Genomic DNA, 23,714 nt, shown 5'->3' with positions numbered 1-23,714 from the left:
ATTTGTATGAACCTTCTGACAGTTCATTAATTTTGTTTTTTTATTGCTATTTCCACTAATGCATTGTGTTTGTTATTTGTTTTTATCTTGCACAGATCGTCCCATGCAATGTGAGAATGGCATTCAATGAGCTCGTCGGAGACACCGTGACCTTTGACGCTCTTGGGGGGCCGTACACTATGCAGGTCGATAAGGGGCGAATGATAACCCATATTGGAGGAGATGAATGGGATCGTTTCATCGCACGCTTGCGTCTTAGTGGGGGTGAATTGATCAGCTTCTCCTTCAGAGGAGAAAGGCCCAGGATTTCTGTTATCTATCTGAATTTGATTTCCGACAGTGAGGATGAAGTTCATGAAGAGGACGATGGCGAGGATTCAGATGATGATGAGAACCCACTTGATGAAGCACTCTATGCCCAAAGACTGAGGCTGAGCGGCGATGAAATGTGCAACCTCTGGGACATGCTTCCGCTACGTGAAGACAACGTCGGGATGCCATTCGTGACCTGCCTCACCAGGACGAATGTTAAACAACATCTCATGGTATGTTACTTACTGTGGTAATTACATGATATGCATGCTTAATAACTGTACTAGTTGATATGATATGCATGTTGTAGTACTGTGATGATATGCCATGTGTAGAATTCATTTAGTGCAGAATTTTTTATGGTATGCATGTGTTGTAGTAATGCGATATATCCTTACGTAGTGTAGTAATATGCGATGATATGGTTAGTGTACGTAGTAAACTAATGATATGCTTAATTACTGTAGTAATTTGATGATTAGCGTCTAGTGTAGTGATGTGATGATATATATGCTCAGTGTTGAATCCAATGATATATGTGTCTTCAAGTATATGATTTGCTGATAATTGCACCTGACATGCTCATATATCATATCAACTGTTTTCAGAAATTACCTAAGAGGTTATCTGTTAGTTGTGGCATCGAGACGCATGAAGAAGGCATGGCCGCTGGACTACGCCTTATCAGAACGGGCTCCATCACCACCTGTGCCTACGCAGTGGACACGGACGGTCGCACTGTCTTCAACCGGGCGGGGTGGAAGAAGTTCCTTCATGGCAAGAATCTTCGGGTAGGTCAGGGCATCCTACTCACTGTTGCAAACACCCCTCGCCGTGACTTGAGGATGATGATCACCATCAACCTCATTTAGAACTGGCTGGGCCATGTTTCGATGTCAAATGAACTTGGTATGTTAGCTCTTGTTTCCAAGTACTTGTCGTGTATTACCGTACCTATCTATCTATATATATCTAGGTTCAGTAAATGGGCCATGTATCGCTGTGAAATGAACTTGTTATGTTTGGGGCTTGTTTTGTTGTTGCCCCAGCGGTTATTTGAGACTTCCTTCAACTTGAAACTGTCTTGACTTGTTGTTGGATGCTTGGTGTTGTTGCTTTATTTGAGACTTCCATCAACCCTATGGATGAGAAGGCGAAGGCGAAGCTCGACCTTCAGTACGACAAGCTCAAGCTGGACACATACGTTATGACAAGCTCAAGCTGGACACAGGCACGGGCATGAAGCGCTCAAAGGCATGGTCGGTAGTATTATTACATAGAATCACGCTAGCCCGTGACTCTATCATACGGAGATGCACAGGCGTTTGGCCCACAGAGCTGAACCTTTGTCTGACGCAAAGGCATCATGTGGTATTATATAGAGTCATGTTCGCTTGTGTCTGTTTTTCGAATGATTTCGTCGACTCGTTTAGATGGAGAGGCATGGCTGAGAAGCCCATCGAGGCATACTTTAGTATTAGAGAGAGTCACGTTCATGCGCTTATTGTGCAAACCGAACAGAATTGGATTCTGATATGAACACTCGCTGTTTACTTTGTGAGGCAATGAGTGGCAGATTAGAGAGACGCTGTTTTTGAAGCGCTCAAAAGGCATGGTCGATGGTATTACATAGGCTCACGGAGATGGACAGGCATTTAGCCCACAGAGCTGAACCTTTGTCTTACGCACAGCCACAGGCGTTTTCTCTGTGAGGCACGGAATGGCCTATGCGAGGGGCGTTGTTTTTAAAATCTTATTTCCTTGTATTTCAAAGCACGGACGTGAACTCCCTACGGACACGGTTCCGTATTGAGTTGTGTCATCCTTCTTTCTTGATGTTACGTATATTATTCGATATAGAAGGCGTAGACGTTCGTGGCTATCTATATTTCCTTGTATTTAAAAGATAGCGACGGCACGCTTTTAAGCAAAGCACAAGCACAGCGGTTCCACGACAGGCACGTCTCGATTTGCAGAAATAGCACTGTCATGGTTCTACAAGACACTATGTTCTAGACTGTGCAGCGTGTTTCAACCAAACGTTCACCACAGAGTCACGGACATGCACAAAGGAAGTGCCGTGCAGTGACAACAGACGCACAGTCTTACAGGTACAAGAGGCACGCCCGCCTCTGTATTGTAAAATACTTCAGCTAACGAGTTATTTGGAGAGGCACGGCCGTCACATCACACGTGACTGCGTGTTCCAGATAATTTTAGTCGCTCGCTCTATTCACAAAAGGAAATCCAAACATACACACGGTGCACAAAAACATGAAAACTTGATATTTTTTTGAGCTTGTGAGTTGCTTCACGGCTGAAGAGCACAAAAACAAGTTCCTGACAACCTTACAGACAATGGATAAAGAACAAGCTCGAAGTCCAAACTGGAAAGCACGCAACAACACCTATCTCTGACAGCCGGATAACCGTTTTCAACATCCACAGGTCAATGGATCCGGCAAATCCATGATTGGACACTGGTTTGTCCAGATGTTTACTTTTAAATCCAAGTTCATATGCCTACAATACCCTGACAATATAAGATGAGCACATCTAGAAGCCTTGTTGCCCCATTGAAGCACCTCTTCTTGATGTTCATAAAATCCTTCAGTGATGTTGTCTGGGGGGAGAGAAACTTAAGCCTCATAGTCTCTAACTCCTTTGCGTTCCGAACAAAGAACGTTGCAAATTCAATGTTTTTGTTGCAGTGTACATATTTTTCCAGCGTTACTGTCTCCAGGCGAATGTCATGCTGTTTGAGAAACACCCGGTGCTTGTGGCGCCACTTATTTGTTACACCTTCCTCGCGGCATACTCCTCCCTGAAAATGCATGAAGAGTGAGAATACTCGACGACTACAAAGGGAGATAGAGGCCTCGAATATAGTACGCTATGCATTGTATGTGCTTTCAATGTGTCTGGAAATCGTTACCTCGATAAACAGGTTCTCTAGGCTAGGAAAGCATCGCATCAAGGCAACAACCTTGTTCAGATTTAATGACATGTGGATAAGCAGGGTCTTCACAGATTGAACCGCCATTGATAGGCTGACTACAGACAAAGCCTGCGACAAGCACATATCATAAAATTAGCTGGATAAAAGGTCGCGTGACATGAAACTTCGGCACTGCAAAGAATGCAAGTAAAGAGTATAGTGCAAAAGGTGAGTACCTCGATAACTGTAGAGCCAAAAACAATCTTGGACTCAGGAAATCCTTCATAAAAATTACCCAAACACTCAAGCTTAGGTGCAGAAAAGACAGTTATCTGCAAGTGCCGGCTCTGAATATCGTGAATCAATCGTTTAAGTGAGGGCGCATCCTCAACAACGAGTTCACCATTCTCACAAAGGATACAGATGACTTCAACTTTGCCTGAGTTTATTATGATGTAGTGGTCCAAGTTATTGCAAACAAGCAGGAGCCACTCGAGGGTAGGGCAACCATGGCTGATTATGCTTTGTAGTGAGACATCTGATATATCAACTTCCAAAAACGAAAGCCTCTTGAGGAGTGGAAGTTTAAATGATCGTGCATACTTATCAGGTATCTGGCAAAGAGCAAATGTGACGGTGTGTAGTGAGGAGGAAAACAGCAGCGTGGAAGTCGGCGGTGAGGGCGCGGACGAAGAGATTTTGTGTGGTAGTGTGATGGTTTTTCCCACAAAACCTGGGAACATGTAATAGAACTCGGGAACCTGGAGATTCTTTAGTCTTCGGGATCGAAGCCAGGCGTCAACTGTAGAGGGTCTGCAGTGGAGGTAACACGCCGGAATGCAGAGACGATGAACTGTGCCCCCATGACCGGAGAGGATGGCTTCCGGAAGGCACGAACCATCAACGTCAGGTTGAAAACTACACCGAGTTCCAAAATATCTAATGCGAATGACATCCTTACTGGGGAGCATGGACAGTACGTCAATATGAACTGTTTCTAGGGGCTTAAAAAGACGACCGACAGGGATCTCACTGCAGTCGAGATTCAGAGGAGCGGTGCGCCATAAAGGACGCCACCGACGTGCGAGGATTTGAGTGCGAAGGCCTTCCTTAGTGGACAGACGGGATATGATCTCACCGAGGATGGCGTCCGGGAGGTCGCTGATGCGGTCCGGACCAGACTGCTTTTTTGACCCTCGGATCCAGTAGGCGCACCCTCGCCGCTTCCAGCCGCTACCGCCAAACCACCAGAGGAAGGCGTCGCAGGTGGCGCGAGCCTCGCCCTCTTGGTGCTCGGGGCACCGGAGTAGACCTCCATCTCCATCTCCATTGCTGGGATCATGCCGCCTGCGAGCGCCGCTATATGTGGCGTGGATCTGGAGAGACGATGGATCTGGAGAAATGGACTAGCCTGTCAATCCACGAAACAACTTAAATACCCACGACGAGGAGCGGAGGGGTCCAGATTAATTACTTCTTCTATTTTTCTTTCTGACAGGAGGGCACGGGTTAAGTACTACTTGTAGCAAGTCAATGGTAGATGGGTGCTTGAAACATTAAATAAAACCACGGCTTTCAAGGTACGAAACGCACTGTTGCACACGCAGACCAGGCACGGGCGTGCCCCTGAGTGCTTTAATTATTTACGGCACACATTCACTAGAAGAATCTGTTCGATGCCGGAAGCACGGTGGACTCGGTACGAAAGAGAGGCACGCACGTGACGCCCACGAAGGCATGGGCTAGCAGTCTGTGCAGCCACGGTTATGTACGTTTGTGACTCTCTGTGTTTTAGTCATTAGGGTCACAGGCACAGGCGTCAAATCCACAAAGGCATCGTGTGGTATTATATAGAGTCATGCTCGCTTGTGTTTGGGTTCCGAATGATTCAGACGACTAGTTCAGACGGAGAGGCACGGACGAGAAGCCCATGGTGGCATACTTTAGTATTAGACAGGGTCACAATCATCCGTTTATTGCGCATGGTCGATGGTATTACATAGAGTCATGCTCGCCTGTGAGACTCGACCAGACGGAGATGCACGACCGTCTAGCCCACGGAACTGAACCTTTGTCTTACACACATCCACGGGCGTTTACTCTATGAGGCACGGAATTGCCTATATGAGAGACGCTAATTTTAAAAGCTCATTTCCTTGCATTTAAAAGCATAGACGTTAAGTCCATACAGACACGGTTCAGTACCGAGTTGCGTCACGCTTCTTTCTTGATAAAGATGTCGACGTTCGTGGCTTCCTGTGTTTCAGTGTCAAGGGTCACAAGCACGGGCATACATCCATCGAAGGCATGGCGTGCTATTATATAGAGTCACGCACAAAGGTTTTCTGATTGTGTTCCGAATGAGTCGGTGGACTCGGTCATAAGGAGAGGCACGGACGTCCAGCCCACGGCGGCATGGTTCGTTCCTACCCGGAGTCACGTTTGTGCGTTTATTACAAAAACCTAGTAGAATCGGGCGACTGTCCTTGTTACAATTGTTTTCGTTGTAAGATTTTTAACTCAAATGCACGAAAGGCGACTTTGTATGTTTAGTAGCGTCATGATCCTTTACGCACGAAGACGACTTTTTGTGTGTCAGTGTTCCAGGTCACAGGCACGGTTGTCAAACTCACAAACGCATGACATGTAATTATCCAGAGTCACCTTGGTGTCTCTTTGTGTTCCAAATGCATCTGTTGACTATATTACCAGGACAGGCACCGTCGGGATGATGATGGAGGCATGCTTGTGTTTTGTGTGGAGCCACGTTCGTGCGTTGATGGCGGAAACACAATGTTTCGACGGGCGTCTCCACGTATTCGGGTGTGAACGCTACATGGCGACGCCACAGAAACCCAAGGGTCCGACGGACGTCTCCTCCGGTGAAGCCGGCCTGGCTCGTCGCCAGAGGCCAGGCTCCGGCTATTTAAGGCGGACGGACGGCGTCTCAAAACCCTAGCCACACCCTCTTTCTTGGACTGTCCAAATCCACGCCACATAAAGCGGCGCTCACAGGTGGCGCGATCCCACCAATGAAAACGGAGATGGAGGTCAACTCCGGTGTCCCGAGCACCAAGAGGGCGAGGCTCGCGCCACCGGCAACGCCTTCCTCTGGTGGTTTGGCGGTAGCGGCTGGAAGCGGCGAGGGTGCGCCTACTGGATCTGAGGATCAAGAAGAGCAGTCTGGTCCCGACCGCATCAGCGACCTCCCAGACGGTGTCCTCGGTGAGATCATATCCCGTTTGTCCACTAAGGAAGGCGTTCGCACTCAAATCCTCGCACGTCAGTGGCGCCCTGTTTGGCGCGCCGCTCCTCTGAATCTGGACTACCGTGAGATCCCTATCCCACATCTTTTTAACCCTCTAGATCAAGTACATTTTGAGTTGGTCACCACGAACTCCGCCACACCGGAGGAACTCGTGCGTGTAACATACACTGGAACTTTTTTTAGAGGAGAACATGTCGGTGAAGATAATTCCTATGATGATTCGTACCTTCCAGAGGCCATCCTCTCCGGGCGTCAGAGTGCAGTTCGCCGCCTCTGCATTCCGGCGTCCTACCTCGACTGTAGGCACTCCACGGTCGACGACTGGCTTCGATCCCCAAGACTGAACAATCTCCAGGTGCTCGAGTTTTACTACCTGTTCCCACCATGCTTGAGACAACATGACATAGGGCCATTCTCATGCCCTTCGCTCATGCCATCACCACCAGCATTAAACCCTCAGATTTCCTCCTCTCTCCAAACCATCGCCTTTGCTCTTTGCAAGTTACCAGACAATTATGTACGGGTGCTTAAACTACCACTACTCAGGAGACTCTCGCTAGTAGATGTTGATGTATCAGACGTCTCATTACAAAGCATCATCAGCTCTACTTCTCCTACACTTGAGTCTCTGCTGCTTGTTTGCACAGTCGGGCACCATTGCATCAGAATAAACTCCCCTAACCTTATAAGCATCGGCATTTCTGGTTACTATGGGAAAATTGTTATAGAAGATGCCTCGTCACTTCAACGGTTGCTTTGTGATGGTGATTGCAAAAAGTTGCGGATAGTTATCACCTCTGCACCTAAACTGCATGTCATGGGCAAATTATCTAATATTTTCTGTGAATCCGGCGTCACAAATGACCGTATAATTATTCAGGTACTGACTTTCAACAATACTTTCACCTCCATTCATTGGTACGAACAAGTTCCATGCAATTCAACCTTTACTCTACTAATATTATGTTTTATTCTACATGAAGTGTTTGCCGACAGTTAGCACATCCACAGCGGTTCATTCTATCAAGACGTTGTCTATCAGCATGGATTATGACCTGCACGCAGTCTTTTCCTTGGTGGAACACTTCCTAAGCTTGGAAAACCTGTATATCGAGGTCATGCTTCTCACACAAATTGCAAAACACATACCATGCATGGTGTAGAACTCCATCCAACAACAAAAAAACGTCACATACATTTGTATGTAATGGACAAAGGTGTATATAGTCATGGACCAGTATTAGGACAAACTAAAAAAAGCTTTTATTACAACAGAGGTTATAGAATTATTCCTTCACTTGCTCTCCCGGCAGAATCACTCTTTATGGAGCTTAACCATTTCAAATATTCATGTTTATTCAGGAAATAGCCTCTAATGAAGAAAGTCTTGCGAACAACTGTTCTTGCAAGCACCATCATGACGTTCGTTTGAAGTCACTGACGCTAGAAAGCTATGTTCAATGCGAGAAAAGCATTCGATTTGCGACATTCTTTATTCTCAACGCAGCACAGCTGCAGACTATGAGGATCAAGTTTCTTCTTCAGGAAGTCTTCACGGAAGAATTCTACAAACAGCAACAAGACGTGCTTCAGTGGGACAAAAAGGCTTCTAAACATGCTTGCCTTAGGTTGTCGCCAAGTTGCAACCACGGCAACTTGGATCTAAGGCACGCATGTGTTGAGCACCTGGATTTAAAGGATCCATTCACTTGTAAGTGCTGAAAATAGTGCTGGAGTGAGATGTTGCCACCACTTTCCGGTTTGGAATTTACGTAGGTGTGGTGAAACAGTGCCCGTACCTTTTTTGCTCAATCTGTAACCTTGCCAAAAGCGAACTCGGTATTTCGGTCGATGGCTAAACGGTCTTTTGCTCATGCCGTACACTTCATTAACTAAAAAGGCTTCAAGTCTCTGCAGCCACGGCTATGTACATTTGTGACTTTCTGTGTTTCAGTGATAAGGGTCACCGGAACGGGCGTCAAATCCGCAAAGGCATTGTGTGGTATTATATAGAGTCATGTTCGCTTGTGCTAGCGTTTGTGTTCCGAATGATTCAGTGAACCACGGTTTGCCACGAACGACACAACGGCCGTGAAGTGATACGATGCGCAATGTTCTACATAACACACAGGCACGCCCGTGATTCCACGTGCTTCAGTAGCACGTAAAGACGTAATTCTTTCACAGGAAACGCCGGGAACCTACTGCCAGGCACTATATCCATTTGTAAAACAGAAACGCAAACACAACCGTGACCCGTTGTGTTTGAAATCTTTGCATCACAGAAGCACCGCGTGAAGGCACATGAAGTACGGTTGGACACGCATCGCAAGCACGGTTATGCACATGAGGTACGGTTAGGCACAGTGCAGGGACATAATTGTAGATGTCACTGCTGTTGCGCGTTTTTTAAAAGCACGGTCTTGCACTCTCTGTGTTTTAGTGTTTCAGTCATTAGGGTCATAGCCACGGGCGTCAAATCCACAAAGGCATCGTCTGTTATTAAATAGAGTCATGTTCACTTGTGTTTGTGTTCCGAATGATTCAGTCGACTCGTTCAGACGGAGAAGCACGGACGAGCAGCCCATGAAGGCATACTTTAGTAATAGGCAGGGTCACAATCATGCGTTTATTGCGCATGGTCGACGGTATTACACAGAGTCATGCTCGCCTATGAGACTCGGTCAAACGAAGATGCACGGGCGTGTAGCCCACGGAACTGAACCTTTGTCTTATGCACAGCCACGGGCGTTTAGTCTATGAAGCACAGAATTGCCTATATGAGAGACGCGATTTTAAAGCTTATTTCCTTGTATTCAAAAGCACAGACGTGAAGTCCATACAGACACGGTTCCGTACTGAGTTGCGTCACGCTTCTTTCTTGATAAAGTCTCTGCAGCCACGGTTATGTGCGTTTATGACTTTCTGTATTTTAGTAATAAGGGTCGTAGACACGGGCATCAAATCCACAAAGGCATCATGTGGTATTATATATAGTCATGTTCGCTTGTGTCTGTTTTCCGAATGATTCCGTCGACTCGTTTAGACGGAGAGGCACGGACGAGAAGCCCATGGAGGCATACTTGAGTATTAGGCAGAGTCACGTTCGTGCGTTTACTACAGAAACATAACAGAATTGGATTCAGATGTGAACCCTCACTGTTTACTTTCTGAGGCAATCAATGACCGATCCAAGAGACACTGTCCTTAAAAGCACGGGCAAGAACAACCACGGTTCTGTACCAAAGAGCCACTGTCAAACGCATGGAAGTCATGCAACGAGGGCCACACTTTTAGTAGCAGAAAAAGCACTTTATCAGCTGGCGTTGCTCCTTTGCTACGCGCACAGTAGGGTGGCTATGGAAGGCACATTATTCAAGCAAAGAACGAACATCACGATGTCACGACAAGCTTAAAACCATGGTTGTGAGTCTGCAGTGTCACGGCTAGAATCCTCGAGACGCATTTGGGTGTGGCCTGTTGAGTAGAAACTCGGTTGTGTGGTCACCAGAGGCACTACGTAACGCCCCGTGAAACAGGTTTGGTTGACCACTGGGGTGGCTATCTATGCTTTCAGCTCTTTTCATCTCTCCTGTGTCGCAGTAGAGACACATGGTTGTATTCTTACACCATCCAACTTCATAAAGAAACGGCTGCAAAAATTTACAAGCAAACCTATCGCCCTTATAATATTTTCTCAGCTGAGTAATAAAAATACCTAAACAAGCAAAATCTGTTCTGCTTAAATTTGTTTTGTTTCTACAACTACACCAAATAAACTTACAAGCCGTTTTTTATAACCACAGAACGAGGAGCAGAAACAGTGCAGCGGCTCAAATGCAGCTCCATCAGTGCAAGGCTCAATTGCAGCTCCTCAGTGTGTATGGCAGGTACATACGAGAAGCACTCCTCTACCTGCAACACAGGCACGGATGTGCATCCATTCTGTGCATGACAGGTACATACGATAGGCACTATCATACATACAACACAGGTACGGTTACACGTACAGCGAGCATTTCTCCACTGAAAAATTAAAACTACTTTATATATTTTAACCTTGGTGCCACAACATTTTATAGTCCTTCGGCCCGTACAAAGCCGCAAAACCACACACTTCCTTCATGGCTGCACGCAACACAAAAACACACAAGCCTACACACGGTGCAAAGACTACAACGGTTCTCTGATAAAGTTTACATAAAACCCAAGCTCAAGAGAACGCAACAACAAATAACTCCATACACCTGGTCAACTAACACAAGGCCTGGTTTTAGCATCCACACCTAAATGGAACTGTCAAATCCAGGTATTCAACACTCCTCGTTCTTAAATACGGACGCGCGTGGCTGCAACTTGATGATAATCTAAGACGTGCACGTTTAGAAGCCCTTCTATGCCACTCCAGAACCCTTTGTTGCTTTTCATAAAACACTCCCGTGAACTCTGCGGGAGGGGAGGTAAACTTAATGGTCATGGTCTCCAGATCCTTTGCACTAAGAACAAAGAACATCGCAAATTCAGCGTAACTCCCGGAGTGAACATAATCTTCCAGCGATACTGTCTTCAGACAAACATCGTGATGTTTGAGAAACTGCCGGTACTTACGACGCCATTTGTTTTTTTCACCATGAGAAATCAACGATCCCTAAAATATAAATGATAGGTTGAAAATACTTAGCGTCTATAAAAAGAGATACAGACCATCAAAAAACCAAATGAAACAATTAGTTCTACCACTTCCGTAACAAGAAGTTAGACATAGACTTGTCTATGTATGGATATATCCAACAATAAATCATGTGTAGATATGGGTGCATCAATTTCAGTTAAAATTAAGAAAAGCATTTTGAAAAGGAATGAGTACTACAGTATGCACATTTCTAAAGATCATCACCTCGACAAACAAGTTCTCCAGTTTTGGAAAGCACTGCAGCAATTCAACGACAATGTCCACCTTATAATCGATATAAATAAGCAAGGTCTTCATAGATTGACGCATTGTTGTTTGACTGACTGCCTTCAAACCCTTGATGAAAAATAACAGAAGGTGGATCACAAAACTAATAGAATAAAGGTTGGATGAAATAAAACTTGTTTCCTCACAAACAAAGTGAAGCTGGAAGTATCGTGAAAACTCAATACCTCAAGACACGTGAGACGACATGGATACGGTTCAGACGTAGAGACATCGGTTAACTCCAAGTCCTGACTCTACACGAAGAATAGAACATAGACCATCAAATTAATAGAACAAACATCGGAACAAGTGCAGCTATGTTCCAGTATGAAGAAAAGGCAGTACCTCAAGACGCGTCGAGGGAGGCACGAACACGAATTCACCCAACGCCTCCAGTTTAGGTGCAGAGATAACAGTTACGAACAGTCGTAGACCGGACAATCAACAATCAACTGTCAAATCGAAGGGCCATCCTCAATAATGAGTTCTCCGTATGGACAACAAATGCCAATGCTTACAAGGTTAGACGAGTTTATTGTGACGCGACGACCTCCTCTATTGCAAACAAGCAGGAGAGACTCAAGTGCAGGGCAACTAGAGTCGATTATGCTTTGCAGCGAGGTGTCTGCTACGTCAACTTCCACAAGCGAGAGTCTTTTCACCAGTGGTAGCATAAGCATCCCAACGTAATTGTCCGGTATTTGGCAAAGAGCAAAGGCCAGAGTGTGGAGAGAGGAAGAAAACCGAAACACGGACTCCGGTGCCGAGGGCGTAGATGAAGTGCATAGATCCAGTAATGTTACCTCTTGCGTCAGAAATCTTGGGCAGAGGTAGTAGAACTCAAGAACCTGGATATTGTTCAGCTTCGAGGATCGGAGCCAGGCATCAACGGTGGAGGGTCTGCACTATAGGTAGCACGCCAGGACAGAGAGGTGGCTAATAGAGCCAGCATGGCCGGACAGAATGGATTCCGGAAGACTGACAACATCAGAGACAGGATTTCGACCGGAATAGCATTTGCGAATGCGCTCCTTGGTGAAGGCGGACAGATGAGATATGGACTCGATATGAACTTTTTCTCCATCGTTAAAAAGATGAGAGACAGAGATCTCGCGGCAGTCGAGATTCAGAGGAGCGGTGGGCCACAAAGGACGCCAGCGGCGTGCGAGGATTCGAGTACGGATGCCATCCTTGATGGGAAGACGAGAGATGATCTCACCTAGGACGCCGTCGCTGATGCGGTCCGCACGACATCCCTCTTCTTCCTCCTCGGATCGAGAGGGAGAACGGTCGCCGCTTCCATCCCCTCCGACGACCAGCACACCACCAGAAGGTGGCGTCGCCGGAGGCACCACTCTCGACCTCTTGATGCTATGAGCAGCGCTTTCCATCTCCACCTCCATTGCTGGGGTGGCGCCGCCCACGACCAGTGCTCACTGAGATGGATCTGGAGAAATGGATTACAGCCTGTTGACCCATGAAACGACTAAAATACCCACGACGGGGAGCGGAGGGTCCAGATTAATTACCTCTTTTTTTCTTTTGACGGGAGGGTCCGGGTTAATTACTACTCGTAACAAGTAAAAGGTAGGTGGCTGCTTGAAACATTAAATAGAGCCACGGCTTTCAAGGTACGAGATGCACGGTTGAAGACGCAGACCAGGTACGGCTGTGCCCGTCCGTGTTTTAATTATTTACGGCACACATTCAATAGAAGAATCTGTTTGATGCCGGAAGCACGGTTCTACAGTCATCTTGCCTCTACGAGCAACAAAATTTTCCACGGACACGTTCACATTTAAGTCAATAGAAGATTCAAGGCCGTGCCTCTGCTTTGCAAATGATTCTTCTAAAACGCTCCTGTCACGGCTTGTCACGTACCAGACACACGGTACGGCTTGGCATTGTCACGTACCAGACACACGGGCCTGCCTTTGGCATTGTGACGCACTGTTCTACATGCCACACAGGCATGTAGAACAGTTCGTGTCTACATTCGTGTCTCTTTGTGTTCCAGATGATTCCGTTGACTCTAACACCAGGAGAGGCACGGTATGGAGGCTCAGAGAGGCATACTTGCGTTTTACGCGGGATCAAAATTATCACAGGCACGGGCATGAAGCACGTAAAGGCATGGTCGGTGATATTACATAGAGTCACGCTAACCTTTGTCTTACGCACAGACACGGGCGTTTACTCTGTGAGGCACGGAATGGCCTATACGAGAGACCCTGTTTTTAAAAGCGTATTTCCTTGTACGAGCATAAGCACGTGCATACAGCATAGAGGCACGGGCGTTTACTCTTATGTTTTAGTGTCAAGGGTCACAAGCACGGGCATAAAGCCCTCAAAGGTCTTCTAATTACATAGAGTCACGCACAGAGGTTTTCTAATTGTATTCATAATGAGTCGGTGGAGAGGCATGGTTTATTCTTACCCGGAGTCACGATGGTGCGATTATTACGGAAACCTAATAGAATCGGACGACTGTCCGTGTTACAATTGTTTTCGTTGTAAGATTTTAACTCAAATGCACGAACCGTCAAGTGTGTCAGTGTTTCAAGTCAGAGATCACCTTCGTGTCTCTTTGTGCTCCAAATGCATCCGTTGATCTATAACCAGGAGTGGCACGGTAAAGATGCTCAGGGAGGCATGCTTGTGTTTTACATGGAGTCACGTCCATGCGTTAATTGCCGAAACCCAACGTGCATGTTACAATTAAGTCACTAGAAGATTCAAGGCCGTGCCTCTGCTTTGCAGATGATTCTGCTAAAACACGGACAAAACCAAGTGAATGAAGTGATGGCAGAACCACGGCTTTTCAAGAACGAGACACACGGTCCTGCCTTCGGCACTGTAAAGCACTGTTCTACATGCCACGGCCATGATTCCACGTGCTTTAGTAGCATGTAAAGACATGATTCTCCCACAGCAAACGCCGTGAACCTACTGCCAGGCACTATATCCATTTGTAAAACAGAAATGCAAACACAACCGTGACCCGTTGTGTTTGAAATCTTTGCATCACAGAAGCACCGTGTGAAGGCACATGAGGCATGGTTGGACACGCATCGCAAGCACGGTTATTTGAATTACTTACAGTCATGCATTCATAACAGAAGAACATGCGTTAGAACAGGCGAGGCACGGTTACCACAAAAGCCACGGTTATGCAGCCCCAGAAGCACGACCCAGATTCTGTGCTTAAAAACGTTTTCGTTCCATAATGGCAGGCGTGACCATGCAACCGTGAGAGTCACGGTTGAACACTCACCGGTGGCATGACCGTGGCTGCCTGTGCCCTTAGGTTATTTTTATCTCTCTGTCACGCAGCAGAGAAGCATGCTTGTATGCTTACAACATCCACGTTCAGAAACCGACGCGGCTGCGGAAAATAACAAGGAAACCTGTGCCTCTGATATTTTTGTCCGCCGAGTAAAAAATACATAAAGAAGCAAAAGGCGTTCTTATTTAAATTTGTTTTGTTTCTATAACTGCAGCAAATTAACTTACAAGCCGTTCTTATAACCACAGCACAAGAAAATAAACAATCGACAACCGCCCGCCCTCCCCACCAATTGCTTGCTATTTCATCGCTCCACGTGCGGCCTTGTTTTTGAATGTTCAGCGATCCATTCTTCCTTCTCGACCCTTGTGCAACCCCACCCTTCTGCGTAGCTATTCAACCTATTTACCTATAAAATTAATATTCATACATAAAAACAAAGCGACAGATTGCGGTCATCACTGTTTTTTGCTTACGTCCTGTTTAAGCTGCATTATTACCTTTTAATTTTTCTATTCGTATTGTTCTCCGGTACCAAAAAGTCTCCACTCAGACCTTTCCTTTCTGAAAATGGACTGCGCAGATTCCGTGCCTTGTCCCGGGCTTCCCTGTACGCATTCTGTGTGCCTGGCTTGTGTGATGTTTGATTCTGGCATAGATGCAAGACTTTGGTAAATGCTCCCTCCTGTCAGTGGGGTCGTTGGAGTTGCTGGCGTCTGACGTCTTCCTCCTGGGCTTGGTGTGCATTGTCCTGAGCCGTTTGATGTCCCCGATGGTGTTGTCAGTGTTGCCGGCCATTTCATTGACCTTGCCCTCTTCTCCTGCTGCGATTTCCTCTTTTCCTCTTCAATCCTCATCCTCTCCTGGACTTCTGGGTTATCCGGGCAGTTTGTTTTCCTGTGACCCTTTACTCCACAACGGTCGCACTTGGATGCGGCTTTGTTGCCTTTTCCTTTCTTCTCAGAACCAGCTTTGATTCGATCTCCTTTTTTCATACCCTTTGAGCCACTCATGGGAGGGTTCTTGAGAGTTTCGGCAAGAATGCATGTGTCTGGTTCCTCGGCAAGTGCTGCCATGACTTTTATTTTCATATCTACCATACACTCACACAGCACATGGTATGCCTTCTCTTTTCTGCAAGCATTTGAACAGATATCCGACAACTCATCGTAAGCGAGGCCGAATCTCATAGTTTCATCGTCTTGTATGGTCATGCTATCACCTTGACTTGTAGACAGAACTTTCAGACTCTCTGATAGATTCCTGGTCCATCTGGGGATGACAAAGGATTTTGGAAGTTGATCGATCATGCCTGTTTGGTCCATCACCTTAAGCACATGGCAGAACTGAATGCCATCCCTACTCATTTTCTTGCAGCTGCAACTGTATATTTCTTTTTGCTCATCCACATCTACCCCGAACTCAGAACTGTCAAATTCCTCGCCCGGATATGGTTTCCACACTTTTTCTCCAGGATCAATAATCTTTTTTAAAAAATACTGCCTCCCCTTTGCCAGGTCAGAGCACTTGAAGTAAGTCCGGTTCCGTAGCTCTAGCTGGAATTTCCTGAAAATTTCTTTCGTGTATACTTGACTTGCTTGTCTTTCAATCGGAAAACTCGTCTCTAGTGATGGTGCCTTCTCTTCTATTCGGTGTCTTTTCTTGTCAAGCATGGCGAGGCAATTTTGCTGAATCGTGTGATACGCATTAACAAACCTTTTTATAGTGTCCTTGTGGTCGACGTAATTCTTCCACATCAAATTCGTGCTCTCACTGTGAGTGGTTGTTGACGAGAAAGGATAGAAACAGTCCTTGAAGTAGGCCGGCACCCAAAAATTTTGGAGTTCCCATAGCGTGTTCAGGTGTTTGTTGCCTTCCGCCTTGTGCAGAGAAATTGCTGCTTTCCAGGCACGCTCAAACTTGTCTTGATCTAGTGAGTTTTTGACGATTCGAAATATATCATCAGACATCCCTGGGTGCTGCGCAAACACTGATGCGTTATTTTCCTTCAGGTTCTTCCTAATATGCCACCAGCAGAACCTGTGCCTCGTCCTCGGAAGAGCTTCCTTTATTGCAGTCTTCATCGCCTGGTCCTGGTCTGTTATTATGTATTTCGGCTCTTTACCTCCCATTGCCTCGACAAACGTGCTTAGGAGCCACTTGAATGACCCTATTTTCTCATCCTTCAAAAGGCCTACTCCAAACAGGATGGTCGACCCGTGGTTGTCGACACCTATAATTGGTGCAAATGGCAAGCCATATATATTTGTAGAGAATGTGGTGTCAAAAGACACGAAATCTCCATATAGATCATAATTCATCTTACACAAGGAATCTGTCCAGAACAGGCTGCGCACTACATTGTTCTCTGTCTCTTCCACATGGTGGAATCCTGGCCTCCGCCTCTGCATATCAGCAAACACTTTCATGGTGTCTGCGATATCAGTGCCGCGCTCTCCAGCCCTGTCCCGGCATGCAATGTTGCTTATGTCAATCGTGTCGAACATAATTTCTCGCCTCGGTTTCCCCATGGCAGTAAAAATCTGCATAACCTTCCTTGGTTCTAACCTCACCTTCTGCAGCACTTGTATAAAGAATTTCTCCTGAGGTGTCATCTTCTTATAGCATCTCATGAACTTCAGCATCCAATCAGATGGGTGAAGCTGGTGGTTGTCCTCTAAACGAACGTTCTTCAGGTACCATTTCCTCCTATATGTATCCCTCTTGGCTGTTATTTGGACTGGGCAGCTTGTCCGACTCAAGGAGTTGCTCCTTCTCTCCTTAACATGTCTCTCAGTTGTTTTATTCTGCCCTTCCTTGGTGCACTGAAACACCTGCTTGTCAAGCTGCTGATCATATGTCGATCTTCTGCTCATTGATCACTTGGCAGCAAAGCCAACCTTTCTAGCATATCTGCAGAAAAACAAAAAGCACTCATCCAATGATCCGAATACCATACCACCCTCTGGTTCGAGCGCTTCAGTGACCTCCTGAATCGTTGGGTATATGCCTTCTTTAAACATGTCATCCATTTCTTTCTCTACAATGGTCGGCGGCGCCATGATGATTCTGTCTACCGTGTCTTCGTTCGTCTGATCGCATTCACTTCTTACGACATCAGTCTCATCGCTAGCCACAGGTCCACTTACAGCGGAGCTGCTGCTGCTCTGTTGTTTGTCACACGCAGCAGCGTCGTTTCTGCATGGCACGGCCAAATCCATAAATGAGTCTGCCTCTCCAATGTTGCATTGTGCAATGCTGCTCCCTGTTTCTCCGGCACTCGTGCAACCAAGGGACTGTGCTGCTTCTACCATGCAATCCGTGCTGGCGCTGTACGCTACTTGCTGCTGTGAATGTTGCGTTTCCTTCGAAATGGATGGAGCACTATGATATTTCTTTCCCTCATCTGTTATCCCCTCCGCCAAATCCTGAACACATGGCAAGAAACAGAATTAGGTGTCCAGAGCAGCATATGCATTTTTTTTAATTTCTAAACAAAAGATTTATATGACTCATCAGGGCTCATCTGGTATACCAAAACCAGACCCGTGCCTCTTCACCGAGTATGAGCGGTACACCAGAGGCACTGTTCACATCACGAATGTGACCATGCTACACACATATCTGCACAAAGAGGCACATATGTGCTTCTGTTTACACCATACAACCGGAGAGGCACAACAACATCCTATATAAAAGAACAACTGCACATACAGTCGTACAAGACGGATAGCCGTCCTCCTGTTTTCCACTTTACCCTATTCTCCCATAAAACTGTTTGTGTGTTGAATTGAAAAGGCATAGTTCCAACATCACCTTTATTTTCCCATGCCTCTCTTGTCCAGAAAATCTTGGCGACAACCTCCGTGCATTGGTGATTTCGCTGACGATTTTGAATGCCATCGGAGATCCTTTGGAAGGACCCCTCATGTTGAACGTCACAGGTGATCCTTTCAAAGGACCTTGCCTTATGTTTTCATCGATTCGTGGACTACCGCGATACCTGCTTCCTTCCTCGTACACCTGCGTGTGGAAGATACTGCAATTTAAATATACCAGATGAAAACAAAGAAAAAATTGCTCACAAAAAAATATACATTTGCTTTAAATGTTGTTGCACGTTCGTATATGTTGTCACCTGTATTGCTTTCTGATGCTGCTGTATGGTAGAGCTTATTGCTCCTATGTTTGATTTTGTCGTTGGGCTCTTCTTGCTTGTGCAAACCGTACCGAATCCTTGAACACCAATGCTTTTGTTGCCAATGATCCTTCTGCTTGCATCAAAGGAAATTATGTTACCCTGCACCTCTTCATTATGACCGCCTACAAACGCTGGGCCGTCACAATGCCCGCTCTGTGCCTTTGTGGGCATCTGTGTCTTCAAACCAAAAAATAATTAGAGGCACATGCGACTAAAACTTCCACGTACGTTAAAACCAGCGTTTGAAGTTTTCGTCGTTACCTGCACAATCTGCTTAGTGGAGTCTCTGCTGCTTAGAATGCTCCTCTCGGCAGGTGTCTGTTGCACACCATGCTCCTGGTTGGGGCGTTTGCCAAGAACTTGTATCCCACTCTTGACTGCAATTATTCCAGCCCGCATGGCATGTGCGTGTTTGACAGCATCTGCATCCTTGATCTTCTTCTCGTTTTGTAGTAATTTTTTTTTCTTCCACCTCTCGATACTCAACTGCAGAGTAGATGCACAGGATAAACAGATATTACAGCATTCATCCAGGATATATAAATCTTTTTTGTTGTTGTTAATGATCTACTGTTTGGTGTTCTCAGTGGTGACACCTTGACAGCAAACGTCCCAGAAATAAAAGACCAAACACTAATGTTCAACTGCCTTACTATTACCTGCCTCCCATAATCCTTGCCGATGTCGTTCAAAGACAGACCATCCCTGTTGTCCTGAGCAGATGACGCACTCCTGAACATCTGCCCCGAAAAAGAGACGTAATAAATATAAAGGTTATAAACCTGCAGTATCAGTGTTGAAACTTTTCGAAGTCGATATCAACAGAGATATATATTTTAGTTCTATATAATTAACATATATAAATATATACATACAATAATTTTTAATTAAACTACAACCTCAACCAAAGGGAGATCCTCTGATGCTAATTTGCTTGTGCAACACTTAACACAAAGATAACCATGAAACCTAACAAAAGTAACAACCTCGTATTACAAGGACGAGAGGATACAAAACAAGAAACAAACTCAAATCAAAGCTACAGTGTAAAACTAAACAGTTTTATTCTATGAATCCCGACCACAACAAATTCATCAACGAATTGAATCTCGTGTATCAGGAATCGCCACGCAAAAGGTGCGTTGATAATTTTTTTACTAACCTTTGATTGCCGAATCTTATGCACTGATTGTTCGGAAGTCACACCTTTCTAAATTGTGGGGGGATCTGCTTCCCTATAGTTTGTCAGCGATCCCCTTCAATGATTTTGAATCTCGGAGAGAGAGAAAAGAGAAAGAGAGAGGGAGAGAGAGAGAGAGAAAGAGAGAGGCTACTTCGTTTTTTGCGTGCAGGAGAAGAATAACCTGATATGTGGGGTGAGTTTTGCGACGCATGAGAGATGGGCATGTTTCTTGGGCGTGACGAGATGTGGTAGGTCGCCTTCACTTGACCGTCGACGACACTGACAAGTGGGCTCTCAGTTACTAATTCCTCTAAGTCTCTCACTAACTTGTGGGGTCGGCCTTATATGAGTCCTACGAGGAGTACCTCCATCTGAGGTGAGAAAATGTGGTAGGTGGACTTCAAACTCATACTGACATGTGGGCTCTCAAATAGTTCCTCCAAGTATTTGACTAACTTGTGCGGTCGTCCGCAGATGAGTTCCAGATCTCTCTCCATCTAGCATTGGTGGCGACAGGCGAGCTCTCCAAAGGAAAGCCAATCCTGATCCCTCCGCAGAGTTCGCTCGTCACTGAAAAATTATCGGTCTCCTTCATCTCACTCGTCGTGGATCTCCTGTTCAGGTAATCCATTGCATCCTCACCATGATTATGCCACCGATTCAACGTTTGAACAAAAAAAATTACCGGTGCTAGCAATTCAGCGGGCTGCGTACACACCGCATGTGCGCAACCCAGCAGGTGGGGCGCGATTTGAATATCGGTTCTGGATCCAATTATCTTCAGCTGGTCCGTGCTCAAACTGTTGCGCCGTCTTAACAGCAGAGGGGTTATGGATTTAAAATTAGGACTCAGCTAACCTCACTTTAACCATGCCAACTGCATGCTTGCGCTGTGGTTTTGCTAACTTGAGTTATATCTCCAGCCATGCAAAACTTAAGCACTCGTCTTAGCTAACCAATTAGAGACAGGTCAAATTATTTGTATAGATCCGCAATCTATAGCAGAGATCCAAAGGATTTACGTCCATTTTTGCAAAGCAGTTACTAACTCAGAGTTAGAACCCGTCTTAGCTAACCAACTTGTTGATGATGGTCTCACATGCAATGCTAACAACTGTCTTACATAGCTGACCTAGTAACGATGACGTCTCATGACCTCTTATGTAGAGTTCAATGAGATGGACTCCACCCCACAGCTGTCGAAGACTCAGTCTCAGTCTGTCGATGGCACGGAGATTGTCACCCAAGATTTCATGGTTCATGACCAACTAGAGACAGAGAGACTAAGGATCGAGTTAAAACGTGCAGCGCACAAAAAGCTTGTTGAGGAGTACAGGACAAAGAAGCAGCTTGCTGCCTCGAAGTAGGTGTTTTTTATCATGCATCTCGCGTGTGTCGTTGAAATTTCTTTGGAAATCAATGCCTCTCATTCTAGCTGCATTTTTAATCACGGCTTAAATATTTATCTCTGTTTTGCTGACTCGGCGTTTATATGTAAGCTTCTGCCAGAAAAGCATGTGGTTCAACAATACATTTGCTAAAGGTCATTTCTTATCTTTGTCCACAGAGCTGCTGCAATGGGTGAATACGAAGAAGAGTTCAGCACAAAACTTAGCTTCCAGAAATTCATTTCTGTCTGTGAAAAGCTAACAGAACCACAAAAACAGCTTGTCAGAGATATTGGTTTTGGATACCTTCTAGATCTGTGCTATCGCGAGCTTCCAAGGTGTTTCGTTCGCTGGCTTGTCCGCTATTTTGATTGCCCTTCTAGGTGTTTCATACTGCCTAGTGGATACAGATTCCTTATCAACTCGTACACCGTGCACCGGATCTTAGGAATTCCACTGGGCAGGCAGATTATCCCTAGAAAATGCTCAGAAGCTTTCAGATGTCAGGTTAAGTCTGAAACTCGGTGTGTTGGGCACGCTCCAAACATCAGAGAGTTAACTGATCTCATAACCCCAGAGCTGACAGGAGAAGTGTTTCAACGGGGTTTCGTGATGTTTGCAACAGCAGTATTTCTATGCCCAACGACATATGATTGCGTTAGCCCCGACTATTTAGCCGCTCTAGAAGGACCAGCAAGTAACATATCATCATATTATTGGTCCAATGCTGTCACAGAGAAACTGGTGACATCACTCCAGACCTTCAAGGACAAAGGATTCGCAGGCGCCCTGTGTGGCTGCCTCCTGATTCCATTGGTTCGTTCACTAACTTGTACACTTATTTATACCCACAAGCAGCTACAAGAACATGATTAATTTTTACCTCTTCCCCACTTGCAGATAACGTATTTTGAGTACCTGGATACGAAGATTATGGACCTGGAACCTGACACTCCTGCAAGACTTGTCATGTGGGACACCGAGGCCATTAAGAATTATGCTAACATAGACAGCCTGTCAAGAGAGGACGGAATTTTTGGGAAACACACGGTGAGTCAACTTTTCATCATTTTCCTTTGGCGAACTTTTCGACTCAACATAATGACTTAGCTGCCATGTATTAATTTAACTTGACTGTAATTCTTTCCTTCCACATGGCAGCTGAAAGACATTAGGCGCACGCCTTTCCAACCACCGCCTGGCTTTCAGGCGCCATTTTTCCAAATGAGTCCCAGACTAGAAGCCTACATAGAAGAATTTGTGCCTCAAGAAAAACTTTGTTCCGTAAGTGATTTCCAGCTTCTGCACCTGATTTTATGTTTGAAATGATGTTCCCTAAGTTTTTACGCAACAGATACATGTCCTATTGTGTTCATCCAGACAGTTTTCTATAGTAGCTTAGCTGTGCTTTTGTGTTAAAACCAGAAGTGCTTCCTATATATAGGACGTTAGCTCTGCTTTTGTGTTAAAACGAGAAGTGCTTCCTATAGTACATTAGCTGTGCTTTTGTGTTAAATATAAAAGTGCTTCCTGTAGTACCTTAGCTGTGCCTTTATGTTAAAACCAGAAGTGCTTCCTATAGGACGTTAGCCGTACTTTTGTGTTAAATATAGAAGTGCTTCCTATAGTACGTTAGCTGTGCTTTTGTGTTAAATATAAAAGTGCTTCCTATAGGATGTTATCTGTGCCTTTGTGTTAAAACCAGAAGTGCTTCCTATAGGACGTTATCTGTGCTTTTGTGTTAAAACCAGAACTGCTTCCTATAATACGTTAGTCGTGCTTTTGTGTTAAATATAAAAGTGCTTCCTATAGTACGTTAACTGTGCATTTGTGTTAGATATACAAGTGCCTCCTATAGTACGTTAGCTGTGCTTTGGTGTTAAAACTAGAAGTGCTTCCTATAATACGTTAGCCGTGCCTTTGAGTTAAAACTAACAGTGCTTCCTACAGTACGTTAGTTGTGCTTTTGTGTTAAAACTGGAAGTGCTTTCATATAATACGTTACCCGTGCCTTTGTGTTAAAACTAACAGTGCTTCCTATAGTACGTTAGCTGTGCTTTTGTGTTAAAACTAGAAGTGCTTCCTATAATACATTAGTTGTGCCTTTGCGTTAAATATAGAAGTGCTCCCTATAGTATGTTACTTGTGCTTTTGTGTTAAAACTACAGGACGTTAACT

At 45.4% G+C, this 23,714-nt stretch overlaps 1 pseudogene; it reads right to left on the bottom strand.

Annotated features, from left to right (window-relative positions):
• Positions 1-2,827: 2,827 nt before the first annotated feature.
• LOC123055589 (uncharacterized) lies at positions 2,828-19,705 on the bottom strand (annotated as a pseudogene).
• Positions 19,706-23,714: the final 4,009 nt, after the last annotated feature.

This window comes from Triticum aestivum, chromosome 2D (assembly GCF_018294505.1).
Source record: "Triticum aestivum cultivar Chinese Spring chromosome 2D, IWGSC CS RefSeq v2.1, whole genome shotgun sequence".
NCBI lineage: Eukaryota > Viridiplantae > Streptophyta > Magnoliopsida > Poales > Poaceae > Triticum > Triticum aestivum.
Note: the sequence above shows the minus strand (reverse complement) of the source record. Positions and strands in the feature narration are given on the sequence as shown.